At 39.6% G+C, this 7,208-nt stretch overlaps 1 protein-coding gene across 1 annotated transcript in view; it reads right to left on the bottom strand.

Annotated features, from left to right (window-relative positions):
• limd1a (LIM domains containing 1a) overlaps positions 1–3,684 on the bottom strand; it is a 75,368-nt gene extending 71,684 nt beyond the window's left edge. The window contains exon 1 of the mRNA XM_069911549.1: positions 3,557–3,684. The gene's annotated coding sequence lies outside the window, so the exon portion shown is untranslated. The remainder of the gene's footprint in view (positions 1–3,556) is intronic.
• Positions 3,685–7,208: the final 3,524 nt, after the last annotated feature.

Here is a 7,208-nt window from a genome sequence, read left to right on the forward strand (position 1 = left end):
CACTACTGCAGATTGGACCTTAGAGCTCAACACATTGAGGTGGGGCGGGTGGGGGGAGATTCTGGCTTAAAAGTGGCTGCATTACTAAATGAGCCACATCAGTAACTAATAACAGCATTAGAGACAGCTGTTTCTATCAATATTGCTCAACATTTCATTTGGAATGTATTAGGTCTGTGTCAAAATTTAAAAAGTATGACTGTGAGTTCAAAGATTATTGTAAATATCATGGGACACATTGCAGTTAGACATCTGCATGTAATTATATTTGCATGACTTAACTTTTTACAGTTAAAAAAAACCACAACCAATGCTCAATAACTGTGTTGAAAGGCTGGTGCACATTTTATTACAAGGGTGAATTGCAATAAAACTTTGGAGGGGCGTTAGGGATAATGGTGGTATATTTTGGGAAGGGATGAGAGGTATTCAAGGAGAAAGAACCATTTACATGATCAACCGACAAGAAAGAGAGTTGAGGTGGACCAGTTTTAGCGAGATGGGATTAAGGAAGTATGAGACGAGTGTTCTGGACTAGCTTGATTTTATTCCATTTATGGTATTAGGAACCAACATTTATTGCCCATGCTTAACTGTCCTTAAGAAGTTGGCAGGATACTGTCCTACCTTAAACTTCTGTAGCCTGTAATATTGACAGTGCAGCTACTGTTACAGTGTCCCAGGATTTAGCCACATCAAAAGTAAAGGAACAAAAAGTAATTTCCAAAACACAGTCCTACCCGTGGCTTTCTTTAGCAAAAGTCAAAGTAGGCTTGAGGAACAGCACTCATCTTCCTTTGAGGAACATTGCAGACTTCCAAATTCACCATCAGAATCTACAACCTCTGCCTCTAGTTATCCATCTATGATTCTGGGCCAGATTTCTTTCCATTGATGTACCCTGATATGCTGGGTATGTTTTTTTTGCCATTTCAGGTGCCTTTATATTCTCACTCTCAAACACCTTTGCCCTCATACTTTTTGTTCACTTTCTCTATCCCTAACTTCCGCAGTTGGAATTTTATCATGTTGTGGTCATTCCATCTTCAGGGATCTTTAACCATATGATTCCTTTTTAATCCTTCCTCATTACACAAGGCCAAATGTTGCAAGTTAAGGTGAAAAGCACATTTCTATGCTGTAAATAGCCCAATCTCAAGTAGGTTCCACAGTGTAATGCTCTCAAAAGAAATCCCTGAGACATTCAACAAATTCTTCTCTTCTTGTACTCTTGCCAGTTTGTTTCACTCAATCATTATGTCAGTTAGGGTTTCTCATGATAATTGGAGTTCCCTTCCAGTCTTCTTTTGCATGCTTTAACCATGGAAGACATTGGTTATATCTCCAAGATATCAGGCAGGTAAATTTCCAAATAACATGGTAAAATTTATAAAAATCTTAATTACAAGGGATGAAGTAAGTATTGGAGAAACTTGGGGGCAAAAGATGGGCATATCATCAGGGCCTGATGACTGCACATTATGGTTTTAAAAGAAACGGCTGCAGATTGTGGACACATTGCTTGAAATTTGTCATAACTCACTGAACTCCAGGAGGGCACCAGAATATTGGATACCAGCCATGAGAGACCCAACTTATTGAAAAAGGAGAGAGGCAGAAAGCAGGGAACTGCAAGCCGTTTAGTTTAACAACAATTATTAACAAGATAGTCAAGTATCCAACTGCACGAAAACCAACAAGGTCGGGTCAGATACAGCAATGAGCTCTCTGAACCCTTCTCCATTAACAATGGCGTGAAGCAAGGCTGTGTTCTGGCACCAACCCTCTTTTCAATCTTCTTCAGCATGATGCTGAACCAAGCCATGAAAGACCCCAACAATGAAGACGCTGTTTACATCCGGTACCGCACGGATGGCAGTCTCTTCAATCTGAGGCGCCTGCAAGCTCACACCAAGACACAAGAGAAACTTGTCCGTGAACTACTCTTTGCAGACGATGCCGCTTTAGTTGCCCATTCAGAGCCAGCTCTTCAGCGCTTGACGTCCTGCTTTGCGGAAACTGCCAAAATGTTTGGCCTGGAAGTCAGCCTGAAGAAAACTGAGGTCCTCCATCAGCCAGCTCCCCACCATGATTACCAGCACCCCCACATCTCCATCGGGCACACAAAACTCAAAACGGTCAACCAGTTTACCTATCTCGGCTGCACCATTTCATCAGATGCAAGGATCGACAATGAGATAGACAACAGACTCGCCAAGGCAAATAGCGCCTTTGGAAGACTACACAAAAGAGTCTGGAAAAACAACCAACTGAAAAACCTCACAAAGATAAGCGTATACAGAGCCGTTGTCATACCCACACTCCTGTTCGGCTCCGAATCATGGGTCCTCTACCGGCACCACCTACGGCTCCTAGAACGCTTCCACCAGCGTTGTCTCCGCTCCATCCTCAACATCCATTGGAGCGCTTACATCCCTAACGTCGAAGTACTCGAGATGGCAGAGGTCGACAGCATCGAGTCCACGCTGCTGAAGATCCAGCTGCGCTGGATGGGTCACGTCTCCAGAATGGAGGACCATCGCCTTCCCAAGATCGTGTTATATGGCGAGCTCTCCACTGGCCACCGTGACAGAGGTGCACCAAAGAAAAGGTACAAGGACTGCCTAAAGAAATCTCTTGGTGCCTGCCACATTGACCACCGCCAGTGGGCTGATATCGCCTCAAACCGTGCATCTTGGCGCCTCACAGTTTGGCGGGCAGCAACCTCCTTTGAAGAAGACCGCAGAGCCTACCTCACTGACAAAAGGCAAAGGAGGAAAAACCCAACACCCAACCCCAACCCACCAATTTTCCCCTGCAACCGCTGCAATCGTGTCTGCCTGTCCCGCATCTGACTTGTCAGCCACAAACGAGCCTGCAGCTGACGTGGACTTTTTACCCCCTCCATAAATCTTCGTCCGCGAAGCCAAGCCAAAGAAAGAAGAAGTCAAGTCAATAATCAAAGTTAATCATTTAGGAAATCTGAATATAATCAACATAATTTTCTGAAAGACAAATAGTGTTTGACAAATTTTCTCAAACTTTGCAAGGATGTAAAAGGAAAGTTGATAGAGAGGAACCTACAGATGTGAACTTAGATTTCTAAAGGTTACTTGACAAGGCGCCAAATTGGAAGCTGCAATTAAAACCCCACGGTATCAGATGAAGTGTATTAGAGTTGGCTTAAAACACACTGTCTCTTAGAAAATAGATCATAAATAAAGGGTCCTTTTCCGACCAGAAGAGATAATTAGTAGAGTAATGCAGAAATTAATTTTTGATCTACGATTGTTTAGAATATTGTAAGAGTACATTCTGACATCACATATAATCCTGAGATTCTTCTTCCTGCAAGCATGGCAGAATTACCACTTATTGGCAGTGCAAAAAAAAAACTACATAGCATATACATCAGAATCAGTTTATGGAGAAGTTATGTAATGTGGTAGAGATGGGAAGCAGAGTCCAACCTCTCCTGGAGAATTGATTAAAAAAAGGGAAAAAAAAGCAATGTTTAATAAATTAACTTCAAAGAAAACATAAATTTAAATCTTACCAGAATGTCATCAAAGAAGAACAACCCTGCAGCAATGACCTCCAGGATCCAACGAGTCGGAGACAGTAGTCAGGAGCAGAGGCTTCCTCAAAGAAGAAAGCCTGGGGCCCCTGTGTAAGTTGTTTGTCTGCTGGAGTGAGCGGTGGCATGGAACAAGTAGATGCTGCTGAAGATGACTTGTACGCATTAGCATGCGTACAGGCAGATGGATGCGTAAATTGGTCGAAGGTGCCGAGATTGCTGCCTTCATCACTGAAGGCAGACAGCAGCAATCTGACCTGGAAGAGGAGGAAGTAGAGGATACTGACAATAACTGAGAGTGAAGAAAGCTTTGGAAGAAGAAGAGGAACAACAAATTGCTACAACATCTGGAAGGATAAAATAAAAAAGGGAAAGAAGAAGCACTAAATACATCACTGAAGACGTATTGAAAGCCTTGATAAGAAAGAGAAACATACAAGTAAAAAACATAATCATATTCTATCAGTCATGACTTAATTACAAGGAGCTATTGCAAATTTAACTGTAAATTTAAGTAAAGGAAGCGGAAGAGAAAATGGAGGATGTAATGGATAGAACGAATAAAATAGAAAATGACATAGATGGAAGATCTGTGTAAAAAATAAATTATGGTAAGAAAATTGATATTAAAAAACTTTAGCAGAAGGAATAATATAAAAATTGTTGATCTTAAAGAAGGAGTGGAAGGAGCAGAACCGGTATCTTTCTTCCAGGAATGGTTGCCTAATATTTTGGGCAAAGATAGTGTTGGAACACAAACTGAGATAGAGAGGGCTCATAGGTCCCTTATGTCTCATCCTATGTTGGATGAAAATCCACTTTCTGTCTTGATTAAATGTTTAAGATATCAAACAGAGAAAAAATACTCAGTCCAGCAGCAAAGGCAAGAGGAGGACCGTTGGAAGTCAAGGGAGGCAAAGTATTGTCCTATGTAGATATAAGTGCAGCATTGCTGAAATGCAGGTGGGATTTCAACCCAGTAAAAAGATCCCTTTGGCAGAAAGAATATAACTTCATGCTGCAACATCCAGTAACTCTGAAAATTACAATGCCTGGGGTGAAAATAAATTTTTCTCCAATCTTCAATGTGTAACAGACTTTGTGAACCAATTGCCAGAAATGAAAGATTGAAATGGTTTATATATTTTTAAGAAGTTTTTTCTTTTTTAAAAAAATATTTGTCTTGCATATAAAGAATGAAAGGTTATTACTCTGGGAACGCTCCAGGGGACTACGGACAGTGGGGACCTGATTTCTGTCACATCATGTGTGTACATGAGGCTTTTGGCACAAACTGTAAAATGGAATGGGGGGGGATCGAGTTGAAATATATATTATCAACACTGGGGGAAGAGATTCTATATTTTTCTTTTATTCTTATTCATTACTTATTTCTCTTTTCATTAGGATGGTTGGAGGCCGTGCATTTTGCCCCGGAGGATAAGGATTGATGGGGGGGGTGGGGAATGCTTGGGTCAAGGGGAAGGGAGGTGATGAAAGACTTGACTTGATAAACCTCTGAAGGGATGAATAATAGTGTTTTAATGTTAATGGTTTAAATGGCTCAGTGAAAAGAAAGAGGATATTGACACATATTAAAAAAAGGTGGGGGGGGGGGGAAACCTAGCCTTCCTCCAAGAAACGCACTTAATTGAAAAAATATCAAAAGTTAAAAGAAAGATTGGGTCAGTCAGGTCATAGCTTTCTCTTTTAACTCAAAAGCAAGAGGAGTAGTGGCTTTGATATGGAAAAGTCTTCCAGTAAGAATTTAGGATGTAGTTACAGATTCTGCAGGTAGGTTTGTAATGGTACATTGTCAAATATACTCAGAATCCTGGACACTGATGAACTTGAATGCTCTGAATAGTGACGATGAGCAATTTATTAATCAAACCTTTTTCAAATTGGCAAATGCACATGAAAACATCTTAGGGGGAGGGGATTTTATTTTTTGTCCAGATCCGGTTCTCAATAAATGAACAAGGGCAGTTGCTAGGACAAAGATGGTGAAAGCTACCCTGGTATTAATGAGAGAATTGAACTTCATAGATTTTTTAAAAAATATTTTAGTTTTAAACTTTTTCATACAAATATAACAAAGAAAAACAAAACAGTCCCTCCCTCCCACCTCCCCCCCCCCCCCCCCACACATACAGGTCTGTTCACCATCAGAGCTTACATATATTTTAAGTATATCGAGTATAGGTGGGGAAACTACATTTTTGTATGTGTTTACTTGTATATAGTTACTTTTATAATCCTTTTTATTACAGTATCTGGGCCTCTATGTAGTCCAGGTATAGCTACCAGACCTTAACAAAAGTGTCATATTTGTTCTTTAAATTATATGTGATTTTTATATGTATACAGCTGTTTGTTTCTGCAGTCTTCGTGCTGTAAGTAGAGGGGACTTCCAAGTGATTGTGATACGTTTTCGCTACTGCTAGTTCTATTTTTATAAATGAGATTTAATATTTGTCAATTTGTGGCTTATTTCCATAAAATTACCTAGTCAATATAGCTCTGGGTCACCTATGAAAGCCACTCCTGTTATCCTGGTTAATTTTTCTGCAATTTCTTGCTCAAATGGCCTCACCTTCATGCACAACCATGGGACATGTAGAAAAACTCTTGTCTCAGTCCCACATATGAAATACATCTCTGAAATTTATGCTTTTAATCTATGTAACTTTTGTGGGGTAAGATGTAATTGGTGTAAAAATTATACTGAACCAATCCATATCTTACATTTATAATTGCCCTTACAGCATTATGACCTCCTTCCTTCTGAAATCACTACCCCCAAGTCCAACTCCAATCTTTTCCTTGACCTCTGCAACCCTGGTTTTGCAATTTTATTATGGAGAGCATGGTATTTGTTATAAATTTGGGTGTATTCCCCATCCAGACAGTTCGTTCAATTTCACTAATTTCTGGTGGGGTCAACATTGATCCCTATCTTTCTCTTAGGAATGATCTAAGCTGGAGAAAAGAAAAGAAGGTCCCATTAACCACTCCGTATTTGCATTTTAATTGATCAAAGGATATGAGTTTCTTCAGTGTGACAGTCCATAATATATCTTTATACCTTTGTCATAACACGTATTTAATGTTCTATTGCCTATATTGAAAAAGATACTGCAGTCTTGGCATCACTTACATTTTGTTGCAATTAATCCTTCCCATTAATTAGTGAGTCTCTATGTTCATAGGCAGTAACACATTTTTACACAATAATACTTTTATTGATATCCCTACTTTTTTTCCTATACATTCATTAATATCTTGCCACATTCTAATCATATGCATTAAAATGGGCTATCCAACTTTTTCTTTAGTGATTTGACACTCCATTTATAGATAAAGTCCTTTGCTTCTCTTCCTCCATTGAGTACATTTCCATTTAAACTCAAGATGGTGGGAGGGGGTGTCTTCAATGAAGAAGGCTGCCAGAAATCTAGCCAGTGTAGCTAGGCAATTTTTTTAAAATCTGGAAGTCTAAGTCCTCTCAGCCTGAAATCCCATGTCAGTTTTGGAATGTAATTCTTGGTACATTAATATTCCATAGGAACTGTCTAATATGGTTGTTTAGTAGCTTTAAAAAGTTTTTAGGTAACAAAATAAGCAGTGA

The sequence above is a fragment of the Narcine bancroftii genome, chromosome 1, assembly GCF_036971445.1.
Source record: "Narcine bancroftii isolate sNarBan1 chromosome 1, sNarBan1.hap1, whole genome shotgun sequence".
Classification (NCBI taxonomy): Eukaryota; Metazoa; Chordata; class Chondrichthyes; order Torpediniformes; family Narcinidae; genus Narcine; species Narcine bancroftii.